A 24,574-nucleotide genomic window follows, 5' to 3' on the forward strand; every position below is an offset into this window, starting at 1 on the left:
AATCAAAAAATTTCCTTACAATTACGGAGAGCACAAAATTCTAGCCCATTTCAAAAAAAATTGCACCCAAAAAGGAGAAAAAATGAGCAAGTTATGGCCATTTGAAGTTGAACTGCAAAATCAAAAATGCAAATGAGAGGGGGTCCAAAAATTTTCAAACCCTGCTGATGTGGCGCTGATGTCAGAAATTCATGAGATTAAATTTGATGGCCGTATGACCGTCGCAAAAACTTTCGCCCTCTGCTGACTGGTCGTCCGTACTGTATGGATGGATGACGTGGACAGCTGACTGTGTATTCTGTACTGTATGGATTTGCTGACTAGGACAGATGACTATATGTACGGATGTCTGCGTGGTAATGTACAGAAATCCAACTATGTGTGACACGTGGCATCCGTACGGATGTTTGCATGACATGTTTGTACCACGGGCCAGTGGCCGCCTGCCACGTGGCGGGTGCGGTCCTCCGGTCTTCGTGGTCGGCGGCCAAAGGAAGCGGCCGGAGAGGAGGCCGGCGATGGTGGCGTTTGCCGGAGAGGATGCCGGCGGTGGTCGCGGGCACCGCTGGTGGCGGCTGCGGAGCGGAGCGGAGTGGCGGCAGCGAGGTGACGGCGGGCGCGGGTTCGGAGCGCGCTGGCGGCGATGTTGGGAGGAGCCGGTGCCAGTGATTGTGTGTGCCGGCAGGGACAAAACGACCGGCGGCGGCGATGACAGAGGCGACAGAGTACGGTGCGAAAGAGAATCTGCGGACCTGCAGAGTCACGGGGGTACGGGGGTCTGCGGACCCCCAAACAAATGTTTTTTTTTTAATTTTTTCTTCTTTTTTATTTTTTGATGATTTTTCAATCAATTTTTTTTTCGAATTTTTTTTTATTTTTTCACTTTTTGAAAAATATTTTTAGAAAAAGGAAATTTTTTTTTTTTTTTTCGAAAAAATACAATAATATTCCGAAAATCCGTATGATACAAGCAAAATTGGAGAAAAAAATTTTCTCACCAAAATAGGCCGAATTTATAACCAAAATTCATGGAAACAGCCTTCTGGACGCAATGGCGGGGTCGGATCTGGTCTAGGACGCCTCCAAAAGATACTGCTCCTCAGATCTGCCTCTTGACATCATAATAATGCCTCTTCAAGATGAATCAATGAAGCCCCAATGGCTCTGATACCATGTTGGATTTTGCCAAGATCAAGAGCTCAATGAAATGTACAAAATAGAGACACAATATAGGACAAGAATAAACTGTATTCTCATCAATAGAAATGATCAATAACAATAAAGATTCAATAGTTCAATAGTTGTTCAATAGTTACATACAATGAATAGAGGCCTGCTTATATAGGCAAGGCTAGGGATATGTATGAGCACACAAATATGACATGTGGCTCAATAAGAAACAAGGGTAGGTAGGAAATAGGTGTGGGTAGGTAGGAGAAATAATATAATAGTCCACATGAGGTGGATCACCCACTGAATGTGGAGTGTAACAACAAGAGTGGAGTGTAACAACAAAATCAACACCATAAAAGGTGGAATTTCTCCTACACACACTATCCCAATGTGGCACAAACACCCAAGTGTCTCATATCCAAACTACTATGAAAATGCATTATCCTAAGTAAACTTAAGTAAGTGTAATAATATCCAAGGTGAATAATTATTTACACCAACACTTCCCAAAGTAAGCTTCTGCATTTAAACAATAGGGAAAACTACGATTATGGTGATAACGAGGAAGGTTGTCATAAGCTCCCAAGAATTCAGCTAAGGAATAATCGGTAGAAAAAACATCCAAAGCAAAGACACAAGAAGGGTCAAAGTCAATATATTCTGGATATTTTAGTGAAAGAGAAGCAGAAATGACATTAACACTAATAGATGGTCTCTTAGAGGCTTTAGTACACTTGAAAGGATCATAAACAAGCCCAAATGTCATATCACGAAAGTTGTTTTCCAAGGGAACTTTAATCCCTTGTTCTTGAGCACCACATCCATTTCCATTATACCCAGACCTAGCTAGGATGTGAAAACTAGGACCATAAAGGTTAGTCATTTCCGAAGAAGAAGGAGGATTTTTAAAAAGTGAAGGATCAAAATCCTCTAAACCAGAAACTAAGGGAGATGAAATTTGAAAATTCGCCACAAATTTATTACTCAATGGAGCAGATAAAGTAGATTGCTTTTTAGGTTCTTCTTATTCTTTCTTCTTTTCGATCTTAGGTTCTCTACGGGGAATTCTGTATTCCCCTACCACAGTAGGATTGAAATCAAGGGATCCCCAACCATCTTCTGCAAGAATCTATTTAGGAGAGAAATTATTCTCAATCGTAGAGTCAGGCTGAGAAGATTCTTCCTCAAGAACCTTGGGTCCACTTGAAGAAGCATCAAAGACTGATCCAAATATAGGAGATAGGTTTGATGAGCTATTCTCACTAATCAGAGTAGAAAATTTAGAAGAATTTTCTAAGATAGTTGGGGAAGAATTGATTGAAGAGGATTTAGAACTTGATGTTTTCAAACAAACCTGAAATCTCGTGTCTCCTAACAAGGTATATGTTATGTTGTTATAAATGAATTTGATTTGCCTATGCAATGTAGAGGGAACAACTTGCATTCTATGAATCCAAGGTCTTCCTAGCAACAAGTTGTATTTCAACTCTCCAGACATAACATGGATAGGAGTAGGTAAAGTAACAAGACCTACCTTAATAGGCAAGGTGATGATACCTAGCAAAGATTTAGCAACATTATCAAAGCCACAGATAGTGAGAGAATCAGGCTTGATAAGAGATATATCAACATTGATCTTATGCAACAGGTTAATGATACAAACATTAAGGCCAGAACCATTGTCCACTAATGTTCATCTTATCACACTATTGTTTATGATAACCAAAATCATTAAGGGATCATATTGTTGCTGAATTTCATTAGACGGCAACTCATCTTGGGTAAACACAATTTGAGCCTTAGGTGATGTAATAGAGTGAATCAAGGAAGCCATATTATTGGATGTCACTATGGTTGGGACATTCAATGTTTTCAAGGCATCTTGTAGCATTCCATGATGAGTCGAGGAATTTTGAAGCAAATCCCAAAGGGATATCTTGGCAGGAGTAGCTTTAAGTTGTTCGACAAGATCATATTCCTTACCAAGGGTTTGCGAAATATGAGGTGCTTGAGGAAGAATGAGTTGAGGATCAGGTAGAGGAGTCAGAACAACTGGAGGAGGGTTAGGTTGCCTATTGTTTCTTGTGTTATAGGTATGGGCAACTACATTATAACTCTCCTTAGTAAGCTATCTAGCATAGTTATAAGGACTCTTAGTGGGATTCCTTCCTTGTACCGTAATGATGGGTTTGTTTGGAGTGCTAAAGGAATCATGACCATATCCACCTTGAACCATGAAAAGAGGTTGATTAGGAAGAGGTGAAGTTGGATAAGGACAAGCACCTTGGACAAAAAAAAGTGGCTTGCTATGTTCATTCACATTGATCATGTTGATTAAATTTTTAGATGTATTATTCTTGTTTGGAAGTTTAGGTAGAGACGTAAAGTCATCAAGGGCATCATCCAATAGAGCATGGTCATAGTGATTGAAAGGATTATCTTTGGATTCAAAAGGAGATATAACATCATAGAGGGAATCATGGTAATAAACTATGTTGCTATATCTAGTGGAGGAGTTGATAGGAATATACCCATGAGAAGGATCATTCAGTTTATCTTTCTCATCACCACTAAATGGCATAGTAACAAGGTTGATTAATTTCTGACAAAATGAGGGTTTAGAAGGCTTAGGGTTCAAAAACTCATATAGAGCTTCATCTAATTCATCATTAATAAACTCATAATCAACAAATTTTCATACATCATCAAAAGCATGAACTTCTTGTAAATAAAAGTCTGACATTTTGAAATGAAAATTGCATGAAACTTAAACACACAATGCTAGGAAAATGAAAGAAACCTATTTCTTTTTTTCTTTTTTTCTCTTTTTTTTTTTTTTTTTTTTGTTTTGAAAGAAAATGAACTAAACTAGATCTAAATCTAACAATACAATGCAATGCAAATGAAATTGGATTCACGTCGGGTTCACCAAAGATGTGTAGGGGAAAAATTAAGACTAAGTATGGAAACCCTAATCCCACTCTCATACACACTCATGGAATACGAAAGAGCCTAGGGAGGTAACGCATGTCGGCTACTTCTTATGAGAAAGAGAGAGCCATGGATTACCTCTTAGGTTTTCTATTCCTTTGTTGTAAATGAGAGAGAGGAATGATACAAAATGCAATCTAACCTAGAAAGCAAGTAAGCAAACAAATCCTAATATGAAAATGTAGATCAAAGAGAAAATGATACACTACTAAAAAGTACAGATCAAAAGACAAAATTAGAGGTGCACTTGTATCTAAAATCTGAGCAGAAATGGCCGACACCAGGGTGCCATGCCACTATCCTGATTCTGCAATTCTGGAACTGCGAATAAGAGGAAGGATTTTGAGACCTATGGATTGTTGTTCTGCCAATTCCTACTAACAGAGGGTAGGACCAAGGTACAACACCCCTGTCCTGGGCAGGACTAGGGCACCATGCCTCTATCCTTGACAGGTTTTCTAGACTTCTGAAGTTTCTGAGTGATGTAGATGCCTATTCCAGATTTGTACCCACTTCCAAATTCCTGTTTTTGCACTTGCAATCTGAAAAGGGAAGGTTTGGGGTGGCTATATAGGGTTTTATCGTAGTCAAACCCCCATGTTAGTGATTTCCACCTCCACGAATATCCGATAATGTATTAAAAATGTGTGTGCAAGAACCCTGTGTATATGCAAGATCCTAAGAATGAAAGTAAACAAACTAGAGCAACCCTAAAGAGTAAATCATAATTGATTATAATTGACAAAGTAAATGCTATAATGCAAAGTGATTTAAAGCATGAATATGAATCAAAATGAAGCTTATGCAAAGATCTGAAAACAACATGAAACCATACCCAACCCCAAGGGAGAGGTACAAGCCAATCATCAGTCAATGATCTCCTAAAATTCTTCTATATCTTCAAAAGCCCCCAATTGATAAGATGTTGCTTGATGAATGTTTGATGGATGAATGTTGAATTTTGTTGAAGACTTCAAAGATCTACTCTTTTGTTGCAAAGAAGGCTCTAATACTCCAAAAACCTGTTCTTAGATTCTTAGAAGAAGACCCCTTCAAATGAAGAAAGAGAGCTCTCAAGTATAAAACCCTAGAACTTAATTCCATGTTTAGGTCGACCTAGGATTTGAATTTCCCACTGATATTTTGGGGTTTAGCATTATCATATCATATGATTGTGCTCCCAAAATTTTGGGAAAAAAGTCGTGGACCATGTGCATTCCTGCCACGATCTAACCAATTTTTTACCAAATTTTCAGGGTCTTTAGATATGATGATATTAGAGTGCATTCCAAAGTTACAACTGATTTTGAGATGATTTGATATGCTAAATCAGGCCTAAATGGTCAAAATAAGACATAATTAGGGTTTATTATTAAATGATTCATTGGAGGAATAATATGAAAAGGGGCACACTTAGGGTAAAGGGCCCAACTTTGTAATGTGTAAATTGATGAGACAAGACCTTAGATTTAATTAAATTAATTAATTAAATGCTTAAAGGGGAAAGACACACTAAGGCGGGTGCTAACCTAAGTGTGAAATTGTACCTCCCTAGCAAGGGTGTAAAATTTACGACACTACAATTTTTTATGCATCTAGTGGTTATTTTGTTATTTCAATTTGCTATATCTAGGATGTTGTAGATTTATCAAGAGAGTTTCTACATTCTTGAATGATTATTGTGTTTGTTTTTTTCAAGAAAAGATTAAATGCATGCATGTCAGTCATTATAACCAAATTAAATCATAAATTATAAAGGAAATTAACAATTGACAACTTCACATCAGGTGTGGAAGTAAAACTTGTCCATAAGAAGAAGTTTGGGAGTGAATTCATTCGACTCTCCACCTAATAATTGATAAGGCACTAGTCACAATTATATACTCAGAATTCAATCAAAATATTTGTTTTCTTTTATTGAAGTAGGATTAGGAATAGAAAAATAAGGTCACTCTAACTCTCATGCCAGTTAAGGAGTGATTTAAGAAAGGAACATTGAAATATAATCTGCCTAAAATATCGCTGGCTACAATACATATAGGGAAAATTTGGTGATAAGGTATACCCACCTTGGTTTGGTAGAGCCAGAAGAGAAAGGAATTAAGATCAAATTTATTATTTCGTTAGTTGGCCAAAATTAATTGCCTAACTTGATCATAGAGTTTGGCATCCTCTTAGAGTTTTACAAACTGTAATTTTGAGCTCAAACAAAACCTACACCTCATAAGGACCTATGTATTACCTTTGATCTTAGTGAGACTATTGAAGCACCTGATGGCCGATTATACATCACTGCAAGAATCAAAAACATGCTTTCATGAGGTGTTGTCATTGATCCGACGTGTATGATAAATGTGATAACCGAAGAATATCTTTATACCCTACAATTGCACCAAGTGACATATGATAAATCTAATGTGGTGATTAAGGTTTTTGATGGTTTCTCTTGTCTTGCTATTGCCTCCATTACCCTTCCCGATGAGGTTGGTACTAAACCTTTAGATGTTAACTTTTTTATTATTCCTACATTGAAATAATTTTGTGTGAAGTTGAGACATCCTTGTCTCTCTTTCATGAAAGAGATCCCTTCTACTGTTCATAAGTGCTTAAAATTTCCTCTTGGTGACAACACTTTGACTAAAAAATAGTACCACATTTTATTGCTTGACCATCTGCCTCATCACTAAATATTATAAAGTCTCATAACATATGTTATGGAGTGAAGCTTTCAATCATCAAAATTATCAAGCCTTCTTTACATTGCCCATTTCAATGCTCAAGCTAGCAATAACCTACAACCTAAGTTTTTTTAACCTTCTTCATTAACAATCAAAATCTTGAATTTTGTATGCAAAGAGTGCAATTTATCATTTGCAATGTCAAATGCAAAATTGTTTACGGTCCATTCACCAATACTTGCAACATGTGCACTTTAAACTTTTATTATTTCCTGGACAACAAAATTTAATGATCTACCCCTATTCTAGCATTAAAAAATTTCAATACCCACAAGTTATTTGATCTTTAACATGCTACCATTTTGTTAAACAATTTGCTTCTTTGAGAATGATATAGTTTTAATTTCAAGTGTGTATTCTTAAGTTGTAGGTTTTATTTCCACATTGAAAGAACATGACATAAATGAAAGACTTCACAACATCTCAATTGCAAACATATAAGTACCTTACTATTCAAAACCTTCTAATATTGATAAATGAATGAATTAAACTTAGAATATACATAGTCCAACACCTTTTTAGACAAGATATATTTTTGTTGTATAACCAAACTAAAATAAACTATTTATAATGTTGTTTAGGGAAAAAATAAATTACAATTTGAAGAATGCAATTCTTATCTTGATTTATCACTACAAAAATTTATAAACTTCAAACATTTATATGCAGGTCTGCACTTTGCTATCAATTTCTAGATCATTGCTCAACCATACAAGGGATTTAGAACTAATATTGGCCTCAGTTGTTACAAATTTTTTTGATATATATTTTTTAGTATTAATTTTGATCTAACATTATTTGGATATCAATTTCTTGATCAAGTTTGATACCTCTCTCCTCACACTTATGTCTATAAATGACTCATAAATGCTCTAAGTTTCATGATCAGGTCAGAATAATGCTTCTACAACAACAAGAATGACTCAGATTAATTGTAATCTTTAGACAATAGCTTGTACATGCTAATATGACCTTCCAAAAGCTTAAACATCTTGAACAATTAATTTCTTAACCTTTATTCGCTTCTTGCAAACTTCATAAGTATACTTGGAATTCAAAATGTGGACTCTTGTCTTTAATGCAGGTCTAATTTTATCTTAGTCAAACTCTTTGTTTGCTAGTGAATATCTGATGAGTTCAACACTTAGTTACCAAACAAGCCCAAATAAACCTTTTTTGAATTCTCTCTATTTTTTTCCTATTTGCACCTTTCTTCCTCTAGTTTGTCTTTTTTTGTATTTGTCTTTTTCTAAATTTTGTGTCTTCATTCAGGTTTATCTTGTTCCTTTTTTTTAATTGTGATGTATTGTCTTCTAGCATTCAAAAATAGGTTTTGGCTCTTGTGATTGACTTAGCAAGACTCTCAAGATCCCATGGCACTCAAATGCAAAGATTTTGTCTTATTCCAGCAGTGTCATGCCCACTTTTTACCCATTGAACATAACACAATCCTAACATTAGCCTCATTTTTTTAAAAATGAACCACAAAACATTATAATAGCTCAATATGAACTATAAGTTACTATTAACATGCCACCTAGTAGGTGGGAAGAGGGTAGCTTCCTCCCATGTGAGCATGAGATCCTCCACTCCCATGTCCTAGTGATGATATATAATCTTAAGGTGGTTAGACAACATTAAGTTACCTTTAAGGAAATTAATGGGTTTCTAGTCCTAATAGGCAAACATATGGATTGAGTTGATCTTCATAGTGAGATCACAATTAGAATTAAAATAACCTGCTATAGTTAATGTTAAATACTACTAAAAAATATTCCTTGAATATCTCAATTATGGTTAAGTTCAAATAGGATTAAGCTCAAATTAGTTAAATGAAAACTAGTTGGCATACTTAATTTAAAAGAACAATATTCCATTACTACTAAAATAAATATTACTTGAATATCTCAATTATTGTTAAGTTCAAATAGGATTAAGCTCAAATTAGTTAAATTAAAACTAGCTGGCATACTTAATCTAAAAGAATAATATTCCTTTACTATTTAAATAATACTAAAATACATATTCCTTGAATATCTCAATTATGGTTAAGTTCAAATAACATTAAGCTCAAATTTGTTAAATTAAAACTAGTTGGCATACTTACTTTAAAAGAATAATTTTTCATTACTATTAAAATACTACTAAAATTTATTCCTTGAATATCTCAATTATGTTAAGTTCAAATACGATTAAGCTCAAATTAGTTAAATTAAAACTAGATGACATACTTAATTTAAAAGAATAATTTTCCATTACTATTAAAAGTCAAGGTACTTTAGTAACTATAATGAACATTTAATGATGATTATTTATTTCAAATTTAAAATAGTCATTTGCGAACTATTTATTATAAAATTGAAGATTATAAGTTCCAAAAAAACATCAATCTCATTTAATAATAAATAACGTTTATAAATAATCAATAAACATATTTACCAATAATGAACCCGTATTAATCATTCTCATATTTATTATTAAATATTTCTCTTTATTATTTAATCAACTGTCAATTTTCTTATAGAATATAAAGACAATTCATTAATTTGAAAAACCTAAAACTTACTCATAATTTTTTTTTAAAACAACCCACTTATAAAATTGTTTATTTACTTAATAGAGAACCAAATTTAATTTTCAAGATAACTTATTGAATTATTTTAACTGATTTTCTAATTATGAAAAAGGCAATCTAAAAGAAACGGGTAACTTTAAACATTTAAATTTACCCTCAAGCACAATTATAGGTACAAAGCAATAGTTAGAAAAAATAACTCAAATTAAAAGAGTATTTTATGTGAATGGGTTAAGCAATATATCTCAACCATTGGATTCAATCCACTCATTAAATTTAGGGCTCCTCTACAACAATAAAATCTTTATGCAAACACAAAATAGGTTTTCTTATCCCATTTCTATCTCTTTGTGGGTTTTGCAAGTTTGAAGGAGGAAATGAAAATATTCGATGCCAAATATATATTTGTGGGATTATTTCTTATCCCTCTTTTATTACTCTTCTTCTTTCTTTTGTTTTCACATTATTTTTTATTACTTGTTTATGTTATAAAAACAAAAGATATTAATGTATGAATGCATATGGTTTGATTTAGTTGTTTACTGCTACATACAATATTAATAATGGATCTTTTCCTTGATTAAAAGAGGTGAAATGGAGGCAATGTGGGAAGAGGGTTCTGCCCTTCCCACGATCACCATGGAGAACCTCCATGTGGGTCAGCCCCATATGATGCCTTACATTAATATACTTTATATATTGATATATTTATTTTACATTTTCTTACATTTCTATTCTACAAGAATTTACTGAAACCCCAAATATGGAATCAAGGATACCACTCCATTTTTTAAGCATAGAAAGAGTTTTTAGATTTTGTAAATGTTTAAAGGTTGAAACGATTAATGGTTGTTGTAGCTAAATCAATATTTTTAGCAATGAAAATATTTTGTTTTTGCTCATGAAACTCCCATTTTGAAGCGTAAGGGGTTTGGAAGCATAAGCTTCAAAATGAGGTTTTGAGAGCACAATATGCTTGAAAATCTCGTTTTGAAGCTCATGGCTTCCAAACACCCATTTTGAAGCTCCAAAAATGGAGGTTTGGAAGCACAAGCAAAAAAATGAGTTTTTGGGAGCACAATAAGCTTCAAAATCTCATTTGAAGCTCGCGGCTTCCAAACACCCATTTTGAAGCTTGTTGTGTCTCTAAACCCCCATTTTGAATCCCCAAAAATGGGGGTTTGAAAGAAAAAGCTTTAAAATCAGGTTTTGGGAGCACAATAATCTCTGATGTCTTGTTTTGAAGCTCATTCCCTCCAAACACCCATTTTGAATCTTGTTGTGTCTCCAAACCCCATTTTGAAGCGCCAAAAATGTTGGATTTGGAAGCACAAGATTCAAAATGAGTTTTTTTGAGCATGATAAGATTCAAAATCTCTTTTTGAAGAACAAGCTTAAAAATGAGGTTTTGGGAGCATTATAATATTCAAAATCTTTTTTTGGTTTCGCTTGGCTTCCAAACTCCCATTTTGAAGCTTCAAAAATGAGGATTGGAATTGCTAGCTTAAAAATAAGGTTTTGGGAGCATGATAATCTTTAAAATCTTTTTTTGATTCTCATGGCTTCCAAACTCCCATTTTGAAGCTTCAAAAATGGGGATTGGAATTGCAAGCTTAAAAATAAGGTTTTGGGAGCACCATGAGCTCCAAAATATCATTTTAAAGCTCGTGGCTTCCAAAATCCCATTTCGAAGCTTGCTATGTCTCCAAACATGCATTTTGGATCTTCAAAAAATGGGAGTTCTAAAGAACAAGCTTCAAAATAAGGGTTTAGGAGTGTGATAAGCTTTAAAACATCATTTTGAAGCTCATGGATTCCAAACTCCCATTTTCAAGCTTGTTGTGTTTCCAAACTGCCATTTTGAAGCTTCAAAAATGGTGTTTGGAAGCACAATCTTCAAAATAAGGTTTAGGAGCACAATAAGCTTTAAAATCTCATTTTGAATCTTGTGGCTTCCAAACTCCCATTTTGAAGCTTTTTGTGTCTCCAAACCCTCATTTCAAAGTTTCAACAATGTGGGTTTGGAAACACAAGCTTCAAAATCTTGTTTTGAAGCTTGTTTTGTCTCCAAACCCCTATTTTGAAGCTTCAAAAATGGGGGCTTGAAAGAACAAGATTCAAAATGAGGTTTTGAGAGAATGATAGGCTTCAAATTCTTGTTTTGAATCTTGTGGCTTCTAAACTCTTATTTTAAAGATTTTTGTGTGTCAAAATGTGCATCTTGAAGCTTCAAAAATAGGGGTTTGGAAGAACAAGCTTCAACATGAGGTTTTGGGAGAACAATAAGATTCAAAATCTTGTTTTCAAGTGTGTGGCTTCCAAACTCCCATTTTGAAGCTTGTTGTGTCTCCAAACCCCCATTTTGAAGCTTAAAATTGGGGGTTTGGAAGCACAAGCTTAAAATGAGGTTTTGGGAGAATGATAAGTTTCAAAATCTCATTTTGAAGCTTGTGGCTTCCAAATTCCCATTTTGAAGCTTCAAAATGGGGGTTTAGAAGTAAAAGCTCAAAAATGAGGTTTTGGGAGTTTGATAAGCTTTGAATATTATTTTGAATCTCATGGCATCCAAACTCCCATTTTGAAACTTGTTGTGTCTTCGAACCCCCATTTTGAAGCTTCAAAAATGGGGGGGCTTCCAAATTCCTATTTTGAAGCTTCAAAATGGGGGTTTAGAAGTAAAAGCTTAAAAATGAGGTTTTGGGAGTTTGATAAGCTTTGAATATTATTTTGAATCTCATGGCATCCAAACTCCCATTTTGAAACTTGTTGTGTCTTCGAACCCCCATTTTGAAGCTTCAAAAATGGGGGGGCTTTGGAAGCACAAGCTTCAAAATGGGGTTTTGGGAGCACAATAAGCTTCAAAATCTTATTTTGAAGCTCTTGGCTTCCAATTGAAGCTTCAAAATGGGGGTTTAGAAGTAAAAGCTTAAAAATGAGGTTTTGGGAGTTTGATAAGCTTTGAATATTATTTTGAATCTCATGGCATCCAAACTCCCATTTTGAAACTTGTTGTGTCTTCGAACCCCCATTTTGAAGCTTCAAAAATGGGGGGGCTTTGGAAGCACAAGCTTCAAAATGGGGTTTTGGGAGCACAATAAGCTTCAAAATCGTATTTTGAAGTTCTTGGCTTCCAATTTCCAATTTTGAAGCTCATTGTGTCTCCAAACGCCCATTTTATAGCTTGAAAATGGGGGTTTGGAAACACAAGCTTAAAAATGAGGTTTTGGGAGCATGATAAGCTTGAAAATCTTGTTTTGAAGCTTGTGCGTTGTGAACACCTATTTTGAATCTTGTTGTGTCTCCAAACCCACATTTTGAAGCTCCAAAAATTGGGATTTGGAAGGAAAAACTTTAAAATGAGGTTTTGGGAGCACAATATGTTGGCAACAATGCATCAAACTGAGAGGGGGGGGGGTGAATCATTTTGCTCCAAAAACTACTACAACTTAAACCATAAATCGGATCAGATAATTAACCATTAAAGAATGAAACAACACCACATCAATAACACACATAACACCAATATTTTTTATGTGGAAAACTCACTTAAGGGAAAAACCACGACGGGAACTTACGCATAATGAGATAATACCTTGTTAGGAGTAAGTGAAATATTATAATGGGGAATGCACATGCATTCAGGCACACTACCTAGAGCTCACTGCTCAAAATAAGAAACCCAAAAAGGCTACAACCTTTAAAGAAGGTTCACTACATTACATGAAGTCTCATTGACTTACAAAAACATTCGGATTACATCCGAAGAATCATAAACTGATGAAATAGCATCTCAACATGCTTGAGTATAGTTTTGGTTAAGCTCACTGTCTGATATGCTCTACAAGACTTCTTCCAACTTCTGAAATATCAAATCAATTGTTCACACACTTATTCAATCACACATATTCTAATTCACTTGCAGATACTTCTCACAATGATTACAACATACATTTATACAAGTCATCAACCCATGAAACATAGGTCAGCTCACCACACGCTACATATTACAAAAATATAATCACACATGCTACAATAATGTATGTGGACCAAATGATGTTGTCTAAGCCATAGTCTAGACCTAAACAACCACCGCAAATATGAAACGTGCTCAAGGATTATGTCTCGATCATCTGCAACACGTGGTATTGTCGTGAATGTCACATAACACGAAGAACATCACCTGATTATGAAAATATTTCGTAATGCACACAATGATCAATGTAGACCACCAATATGCATAGCACATGATCTAAGAACACTCATAAGCAATGTGAATCACACCACAACAACTCGGATTACAAGAATCATCATCATCTTTCCACCTGAGCTCAAGAATATCAATGAAATTGAATGTTAACCTAAAATATTAGCTTGTGGATTTCCAAATCATGAACTAATCAAACTGAGGATACACATCAATGTCCAAAACACATCCCACACATCTGCAACAAAAGATATTGCAATTCCAGAGCAATACACATGAATTCACCAAAACCTGCAATACTAAACAACTAAACAACAAAACTCAATACCAGATTTCATAACTCGATAAAAACATCATGTGGACATCTAAAATTTCTGCTAAATCAACTAGAGATAAGTATCTCTGAACCCATTAAATGACATCATCTCATCTGCAACATATAGGGTAACCAACTCATCCAATCTGACAACAATATGGAAACAATCTCCTTATATGTTGACATCAATGATAACATATCAACCAATATCCAACACAATAAGCTTCAAAATTTTGTTTTGATGCACGTGGCTTCGAAACTCTAATTTTGAAGCTTGTTGTGTCCTCAAACCCCAATTTTGAAGTTTCAAAAATGGCAGTTTGGAAGCACAAGCTTAAAAATGAGGTTTATGGAGCACAATAAGCTTCAAAAATCTCATTTTGAAGCTCATGGATTATGTTGGTTCACAAATCAATAGATCCTTAAATCCTAAAGACTTAGCCATGTTCCTATCAACAGGTCTAAGGCTGAATTTGGCCAATGAATGAGATTCAGTGGCTAGGTTGCAATCTTTTGCACTTTTGGCTCTGCAAGACCAAAGCGGATAGACCTTAACAATGCCTCAAGATACTAAAACTATGAATGGGATGGCATTGTTACACTAAGTAGATGTATCAATGAAAATATACCAAGGACAGAATGATAAACTTTCAGTTTTGGCTACAACCTCAGTTTATATCTTATAAGCCTGCATTTAGACTCGTTTATAAACTAACAACTACTCCTATTGCAGAAATATTAAAGGTGAAATAAGAATGCAAAAGATAAACAAGGAATATAAAAGGTGAAATAAGAATGATCCTAAAAATATAAACTAGATTAGTGCCTACTTAGGGTAAACAAAGTCCAACCTATAGAATGTCAACACTTTCTATGCAACCATTCAACTAGAACTTCGAACATTTTATGACTTGCACAATTTGTTCTGAAAATCATAACAGAAAGACCAATATTTCACATCAAACACATATTGCAATAACCTTGAAAGTAGACTTTAAATCCATTAAAAGAGACCCACATTCAGATTACATATTCCCACTTGAGGAAGACAAATTCATATGCCATTAACATAAAAATTCATACAATATGTGGACACAAAATATGAGGCAATTTGAAAATGATATTCTTTCATTAATTTTCAAAATATCAGTTTACATTACAAAAAGACATCTTTAGTAAGGAAATGTTCACTCTTTCTCTATTTTTTTTGGCCTATTACATACTACTTTTTGAGAATTTTTTAGAATCTTGTCACTATGGCCCTGAATTCCCTTTTATAAGCACAAGGGAGAAAAAAAAGCTTCAGGATGTGAATGACACATGTCAAAATGTCATTTGTTACATTTTACAAAAACGCTACCAAAAGTAGCTTCTAATCAACCCTACATGTAAGTCTTCATGGTTCATTAATTGCAGTAGATGCAAGGATTGAATCTGGAAGCTGGAGCTCCATCCCTGATTAATTTTGTTTGGTGGTCCTTTATGTACTTGCACTAACCATCATAGGGGGTTTAGATTTTGGAAGATGGAGCAGATGCACATGGACAACTCAAAGTAGTTGAGATTTCCAATCAGTTTGCCAAAATTAATAACCTGCATAGGAAAAAATCAAAAAAAGATAATACCAGAATTGATACATCCTTAATTACACATCCTCCTTAGGCTGATCCTCCACAAATGAGAAGTAACTTTTATGCCAAGCCTCAACCTCATTGGTTCACCAGACAAAAGACCCGAAGCCCTCCAATTTTCTCATTGACTCTTTCGTCCTGTGAGCTGGTACAATGATAGTCTCTAGTGTGAACTTATGATACAAAGAATCCACATCAATGATTTTATCAATAATCAAATGATAAGTATTCTCCTAATTATGTGCATTGGTTAGTGTATCTAGGACTACATTTATTACTGATTTGAAGCCCTCCTTCCATCCAGCAAGATCCTTTACCTACCCCTCATTTGTCAAAATTGTGTGAATGTCCCACTTGTGCAGGCCCTTAAAAGATCATATCTTCTCATTTAATGCCTTTCTTTCATCCTCCATATGGGGTAATTCTTTGATTAACAAATTATAATTCTTCCATGTAGCCCCCACATTTTGGGATACCTTGGGATCATTTTTGATGTCCAAAAGAATTTCTTTCAATTATTGTGCCTCCGGGAACCAGGTCACCCTGATAGGTTGAAAAAATGAAAGAATTTCATCCAATCGGTCACTCAATTGTGACACCAAAGAATAGGAGACACAAACATCATCAATATTATTAAGGACTCTACTTGAAATCTACAAAATTGTAGACCTCCTAATTTCAAGACAATTTTTCTTAGCCTTTCTTTTGCCTTTTGAAATTCTTCCTTCATCTTTTCCAACTCCTTACGTTTGGGACCCACTGAGGATGTTGAGTCTCTCTCATCCAAGTTAGCTTTCAACTTGGAATTTTCAATAAAGAGTCATTTTTTATCAGTATTAAGGGCCATGTGTAAGGCTTTGAGCCTCTCATGCTACTTTTCCTGCTCTTCTACAGCTCATTTTGTGAATTGAGTTTCATGCAATGATATGGTAGTAACCTTTGATGCAGTTTTGTCTGCTAAAGTTCTAATGATTGCATTATGCTCCACCCCTTGCAATACCATGGGCTTATTTGTGTTACGAGTTTTAGACCATAAAGAAAAATCCTTTATACTTGGATTGAACCCGGATCCATGTTCTCCAAATTCTTGCATATACATGAGGTCCTCTTGCCTCATTATCTAGTCCAAAATAAAAAAAATCTCAAGCTCCCATCTTGGTACAAAGAGGATGCCACTCTTTTTTACTATCTCTCTAGCCTCTTGAGGAGTGCATTTAATATTATTCCTATCAAAATTTTGCATTTCCTCCTCAAGGAATTCCTTTAACTTCTCTCACAGCCAAAAAGATTTGAATTCATCTATATTGATGAAGTTATCATCTGACATGAATTGTCTGTTGGCATTTTGAGTTTATTGACATTTTGCATAGAGATTGAATTAATAATATGTTGTCATTGATGTAAATTGAACCAGTGAAAGGTATTCATGTTATTGTTGATATTGTTGTTTTTTATATTGGCTAGTAACCAGTAAGAAGAGAGTTGTAGATGATGTTGTAACCGGTATGTAAAGTTTGTGAGTTGAACCAGGGAACCGGTGTAAAGGGTCAAACATTTCTGTGTAATTTAACAGGTAAACCCTATCAGCTGTTAAACCCTAACCGATCAAGTTTGTTGGTTTATTATCTAATGAGAGGTAATGATGGAGACACGTGTGATCATTGTATGAGGATAAATTCAAATTGGTTTGGTAGGTTTGCTTATTGTCTAGGGAAGGAGCAAAGAGGATTGTATTTAATGCACAACATGTGATGAGTAACAAAGTCCAATGGAGTAGTTGGAATTGTCTTGAATAATTTGAAGAGATTGTCATGATTTCTAACAGTCAAGATTGAACCGACTTGTTTGTAATCTCAATGATGAGAATTAGTTTTTTGTTGTGTTACCAACCTAATTGATTTGTATTTAAGGTCGATGAGGTGTGTGGTTGCCCAGCCAATGAATGGATCTACATTTTTGAGTGATGGCAAATTAAAGCTTAGAAGGATCTGATCAAGCAAATGTAGTGCTACTCAGACAGATCAACAAAACCTGTTGTTTTCTTACAATTACAACAGAAGTAAAATCCCTTAACCGGGTAAGATCTAACAAGCTTGGTTACTCATTAAATCCTCTAACAAGGTGGTCCATTAGCTTGGATTCTTAAATCCTCCAATGAGGTTACTCCTAACAAGGTATTGTGCTTCTAACAAGGCATATTTGTAAATCTCTTAACTGGGTGATTCCTAATCGGAATTAGTTCTTAACAGGAATTATTGTAAAGCTCTAACAGGCTTTGGCTCCTAACAGGGCGAACTTCAAAAGAGTTCAAATAGTTATCCTTGTGAGTGCCATCTCACCGTGGTTTTTACCTATTTGGGTTTTCCACGTATAAACATTTGTGTCAAGTGGTGAATGCTTTTGTGGTTATGATCTTATTTGTTGATTTGGTTAATTTCTGATAAGGCATGTTAAGTAGAAGCATTAAGAGATGAATATGTTGAGTTAAGATTAAGCATTGTTGGTGTTTACAAGATTGAAGGTTTTTACAGCTAAAAGTTGTCATAATAGTTAAACCAGTTAATGTCAAGTATTCCTAAGAATATTGATCTTGACTAAGATATGTTTACTTTGTTTGACTGAGTTTGAGCTTGGGAACTTTGTATCAGGTTTTCAATATACTGATTCACCCTCCCCTCTCAGTATTCTACCAAATACTTATTCTTTCATCATACCATCAATTGGTATCAGAGCTATCCAAGTTCTCTTAATCTAAAAGCCTAACAACTTGAGGAAAAGATCTTGTAGATCATGATGAAGAAAGAAGGTCTGAAGTTTAACAAAGATAACTATAGAATATGGAGTGACAAAATGAAGATTTACATTAAGAGTCTTGGTAGTCAGTATTGGGATCATATAGAACATAAGTATACTACACCTACTGGACCACTAACTGATTATTTAAAGAAAGAACAACAAGAGAATCACTAGGCATTATAAGCTATTATCAATTCCCTATCTGATGTTGAATATGTAGATGTTCATGGTCTTGAAACTGCATATGAAGTATGAAATAAACTTGAAGATATCTATAGCGGTGATGAGCATGTCAAGATTGCTAAAGAAGAGAGTTTAAGAGGCAAGTTTGATGACATGAGAATGTCTAAAGGTGAGAACATCTAGTAGTATGGTCAAAGGATCAAAGAGATAGTTGGAGAGATAAAGAGTGTAGGAGGGAAAGTGGAAGATGCCACAGTAATTAGTAAGGTACTGAGAACCCTGCTACCAGTCTATGCTATCTAAGTTGCAACTATTCAGGAGCTAAAATCCATTGACAAGACAAAGGTAACTCTTGACTCTATTATTGGCAAACTTACTACTATTGAACTAAATGGCTATGATGGTAGTGTATAGAAATCAGAATCTGCATTCAAAGCTTCTATCTCTAACTCATATGTGAGAAGAAGTAGAGATACCAACAATAGATATGAATCTAGATCCAACAGAGATACTGATGATGAAGACAACTTAGTGGAACTTGAAGCATTGTTGGCAAAATGACTTCCTAGAGGCACTCGTAAATATAGAGGTAAGCTACCTTTAAAATGTTTTGCATGCAACAAGATTGGTCATATAGCAGCAAACTGCCCTAATGGTGAAAATGATTACAAGAGAGACAAATTTAAGAAGTACAAGGGTAAAGGCAAGAGAGATTGTCTTGTAGCTATTGACAATGGTATTACTGATGATGAATCTGATGTGATGTTGGTGAAGATATTGTATTTGTAGCAATTAAGGAAGAAGTATCAGATCAGAAGGCACTAGTATCCAGAATGGATAACTCTGATGATTGGATCATTGATAGTGGTTGTTCGCATCACATGATCGGTGATCAAAGAAAATTTCTTTCGCTAAAGGAATTTGATGGCGGTGTTGTCAAATTTGGCAATAACTCACCCTGTATGGTAAAAGGTAAGGGAGTTATTTCTCTTAATGGGAAGAGCAGTGTTGATGATGTCTATTGGGTTCAAGGCCTAAAGCACAATCTGTTAAGTGTGGCACAACTTAATGACAAAGGTTACCCACTGGAGTTCAGAAATGGTATATGCAAAATATTTGACAACAAAGGTAAATTAATTGCAATCGGGAAACAAACCAGAGGTAATCTATTTTATCTCAATCCTAAAGTTAGCAACTGTTTGATTGCAAAAATAGATGATAGCTGGCTTTGGCATAGGAGATTTTATCATATAAATTTTGACAATATTATTAAAGTAAGCAAGTCTAAGACAGTAAGAGGTATGCCTCATCTAGATAAACTAGTTAATCCTCTTTGTAAAGAATGTCAACTAGGAAAGATGACTTCTTCAACTTTCAAGAGCAAGTCCTTCTCAGCAGAGCACTTGTTATATTTGGTTCATACAGACCTATGTGGACCAATAAGAACAAGAAGCATTCAAGGTGACAGATACTTGATGATCTTCATTGATGATTGTTTAAGGATGATGTGGGTCACATTCTTGAAGGATAAGAATGAAGCTTTTGGAAAATTCAAGGCATTCAGAGCCTTAGCCGAGAAAGAGAGTGGCAAAAAGATAAAATGTCTAAGAATAGATCAAGGTGGTGAATTCACTTATGTAGAGTTCACTAAATATTGTGATGATAATGGTATCAAGCAACAACTTTCTATACCAAGGACACCACAGCAGAATGGTATAGCAAAAAGAAACAACTGGTCAGTGGATGAAGCTGCTAGAACTATGTTGATACAAGGAGGTGTATCAAAAACCTTTTGGAAAGAAGTTGTAAGTACAACTGTCTACACAATGAACCGAGTTTTGGTAAAAAGAGGTAAGGACAAAACCCCATATGAGTACTGGTATGGGAGATCACTTGATGTTAGCTATTTCAAAATATTTGGTAGCAAATGTTTTATTAGAAGAGGTGACTACATAAGCAAGTTTGAACCTAAGAGTGATGAAGGCATATTTATTGGCTATTCCACCAAGAGTAAGGCCTATAAATGCTTCAACAACCAGACACAGAAAATTGTTGAGAGTGCTGATGTTCATGTAGATGAATGTCCTGAAATATCAAAAGGAACCAATTCTGAGAAGAAGGATGAAGATCCTTGCATTTTGCTTTTAGAACTTGAAACTGTTAAATCAGAAACCGATAAAGCAAATCCTGATGTTCTTGTTCAACCAGAACAAATAAATTTAGAGGAAGATGACAATGAAGAAGCTGAACCTGAAGAGAATGATCATGTTATTCCTAGGTATGTGAGACTGAATCACAGTCCTGAATAGATAATTGGGGATAAGGATGTCAGAGTACTAACTAGAAGGAGAATAAGAGAAAACTCTTGCATGATATCCACCTTTGAACCCAGAAATGCTAAGGAGGCATTTAGTGATGATCATTGGGTGAAAGCTATGGAGGAGGAGTTGGAACAAATGGAGAAGAACAACACTTGGTCCCTGGTACCCTGACTGGTAAACAAGAATGTTATAGGTACTAAATGGATATTCAGAAACAAGTTAAATGAAGATGGTGTTGTAGTTCGCAATAAGGCAAGATTATTATGCAAAGGTTATGCGCAAGAAGAAGGAGAAGACTATGGAGAAACTTTTGCATCAGTAGCAAGACTAGAAGGTGTCAGGACACTACTTGCATTTGTAGCTCATAAGAAGTTCAAAGTATACCAGATGGATGTCAAGTCTGCATTATTAAATGAGATATTGGAAGAAGAGGTTTATATAGAGTAGCCTGATGGTTATGCATTGACAGATAAGGAAGACATGGTATGCAAATTGAATAAAGATTTGTATGGACTAAAGCAGGAACTCAAAGCATGGTATGAACGACTTCATACTCATCTAATGAAGATAGGATTTGCTAGAACCAATGATGACAACAACATTTATCTCAAGTCTGAAGGAGATGATATACTAGTCAGTGAAGTATTTGTAGATGACATTATATTTGGAGGAAATGATGACATAAGTAATTTTTTTACAAATGAAATGAAGAATGAATTTGAGATGTCATTAGTAGGAGAAATAAAAAAATTCATAGGCTTACAAATACAATAGATGAAGAATGGTATTTTCATTACTCAATCCAACTATGTGAAGGAGGTTTTGAAAACTTTCAGTATGAGTGACTGTAAACCAGTTGGAACCCCAATGGTTATAGGTTGTAAATTGTCCAAGGAAGATGCATCTAAGTCTGTAGATGAAAAGGAATTCAGGTCAATGATTGGCAAACTACACTATATTATTCACAGTTGACCGGATATTGCCCATGCAGTTGGTATTGTGGCTATATTTTAGAAGAATCCAACATCTGATGGCAACTAAGAGAATCTTTAGATATATAAAAGGTACTTTTGATTATGGATTATGGCATCCATATGGTAGAGATTTTGACTTGCAGGCATACATAGGTGCTGATTGGGTAGGAAATATTGATGATCGGAAGAGTACTATCGATGGAGCATTCTTTCTAGGAGGAAGGCTAGTGTCATGGAGTAGTAAAAAGCAGAGTTGCACTTCACAATCTACAGCTAAAGCTAAATATGTAGTAGCTTATATGAATTGCATACAAGCTATGTGGATGAGGCACATTTTGGAAGGTTTGAAGATAAAAATCTCAGAACCTATTAATATTTTGTGTGATAATACAAGTGCAATAAAAATTTATAAAAATCTTATTTTGCACGCAAGGACTAAGCACATTGAATTGAAATATCACTTCTTGAGGGAAAAAGTTCAAAGTAAAGATGTTATCTTGGAGCATGTTTCTACCAAGGAGCATCTTGCAGATATCTTTACCAAACCTATGCCTAAGACCACTTTTGAGTATCTTAGAAGTCAATTGGGGGTTGTCCCTCTTCATGAAGTCAGTTGAACATGATGTTGATTGCATCAGTCCCTGAATTACTTGTAGAATCTTATATGGATTGATGAAGGAGTGGATGTATTCCACAGGGGGAGCATCAAGTTGCAGGATGATGTTGATGCACAGTGAGAGAAAAATTACATGTTTTACTTTCACTTTGGCATTGTTCTCAAAGGGGGAGAAGAATTATGTGATTGGGGAGAAGAATTATGTGATTAAGTAGAAGAATTATGTGTCTAATAAGGTGAATACTTGGTAATGTAAACCAGGATTCCTACTCACTAGCGGTAGGCTGAAGACACACAGAGCAAGGTGAATACTTGGTAATGGAAACTAGGATTCCTATTCACCAATCTCAGAAGCAATCAGAGGTGTTGATATTTGTATTACCATCAATGCCAAAGGGGGAGATTGTTGGCATTTTGAGTTTATTGGCATTTTGCATAGAGATTGCATTAATGATATGTTGTCATTGATGTCAATTGAACTGGTGAAAGGTATTCATGTTATTGTTGATATTGTTGTTTTTGATATTGGCTAGTAACCAGTAAGAAGAGCGTTATAGATGATGTTGTAACCGGTATGTAAATTTTGTGAGTTGAACTGGTGAACCGATGTAAAGGGTCAAACCTTGCTATATAATGTAACTGGTAAACCCTATCAGCTGTTAAACCCTAACTGATCAAGTTTGTTGTTTTATTAGCTAATGAGTGGTAATGATGGAGACATGTGTGATCATTGTACGAGGATAAATTTAAATTGGTTTGGTGCATTTTCTTATTGTCTAGGGAAGGAGCAAAGAGGATTGCATTTAATGCATAATGTGTGATGAGTTACAAAGTCCAATGGAGTGGTGATCATGGAGCGGTTGGAATTATCTTGAAGAATGTGAAGAGATTATCATGATTTCTAATGGTCAAGATTGAACCAACTTGTTTGTAATCTTAATGATGAGAATTAGGTTTTTGTTGTGTTACCAACCTAATTGATTTGTATTTAAGGTCGATGAAGTTGTTTGTAAATGTTGTTGGAAAGATTGGTAGAAAACCTGTTGAGTGTGTGGTTGCCCAACCAGTGATTGGATCTGCATTTTTGAGTGAAGGCAAATTGAAGCTTAGAAGAATCTGATCAAGCAAATGTAGTGCTACTCAGACAGATCAAGAAAACCTATTGTTTTCTAACAATTACAACAAAAGTAAAATCCCTTAACCGGGTAAGCTCTAACAAGCTTGGTTACTCATTAAATCCTCTAACAAGGTGGTACATTAGCTTGGATTCTTAAATCCTCCAGCGAGGTTACTCCTAATAGGGTATTGTGCTTCTAACAAGGCATATTTTTAAATCCCTTAACTGGGTAATTCCTAACCAGAATTAGTTTTTAACAAGACTTATTGTAAATCTCTAACAAGCTTTGTCTCCTAACAGGGCGAACTTCGAAAGAGTTCAAATAGCTATCCTTGTGAGTCCCATCTCACCATGGTTTTTACGTATTTGGGTTTTCCATGTATAAACATTTGTGTCAAGTGGTGAATGCTTTTGTGGTTGTGATCTTATTTGTTGATTTGGTTAATTTATGATAAGGCATGTTAAGTAGAAGCATTGAGAGATGAATACATTGAGTTAAGATTAAGCATTGTTGATGTTTACAAGATTGAAGGCCTTTACAGCTAAAAGTTGTCATAACAGTTAAACCAGTTAATGTCAAGTATTCCTAAGGATATTGATCTTGACTGAGACATGTTTACTTTGTTTGATTGAGTTTGAACTTGGGAACTTTGTATCAGTTTTTCAATATATCGATTCAAACCCCCCTCTCTGTATTCTACCAGATACTTATTCTCTCATCACACCATCATTGTCTTGAGACAATTACTCTTTTATCTATAACTTCATCCTCAGGGATGACACTGGGGATGATTACCCTATCCATGTCCATAAATACTTATGCAACCTTGTCTTCCTAAAAAACATCACAAGGAGGGGAAGGTGGTGGCACACTAGAATCTATTTCTTCATCAATAATGTCAACAAAATCAGAGTTTCTAGCCTTCCCCTTTCAATCTT

This window comes from Cryptomeria japonica, chromosome 3 (genome assembly GCF_030272615.1).
Source record: "Cryptomeria japonica chromosome 3, Sugi_1.0, whole genome shotgun sequence".
NCBI lineage: Eukaryota > Viridiplantae > Streptophyta > Pinopsida > Cupressales > Cupressaceae > Cryptomeria > Cryptomeria japonica.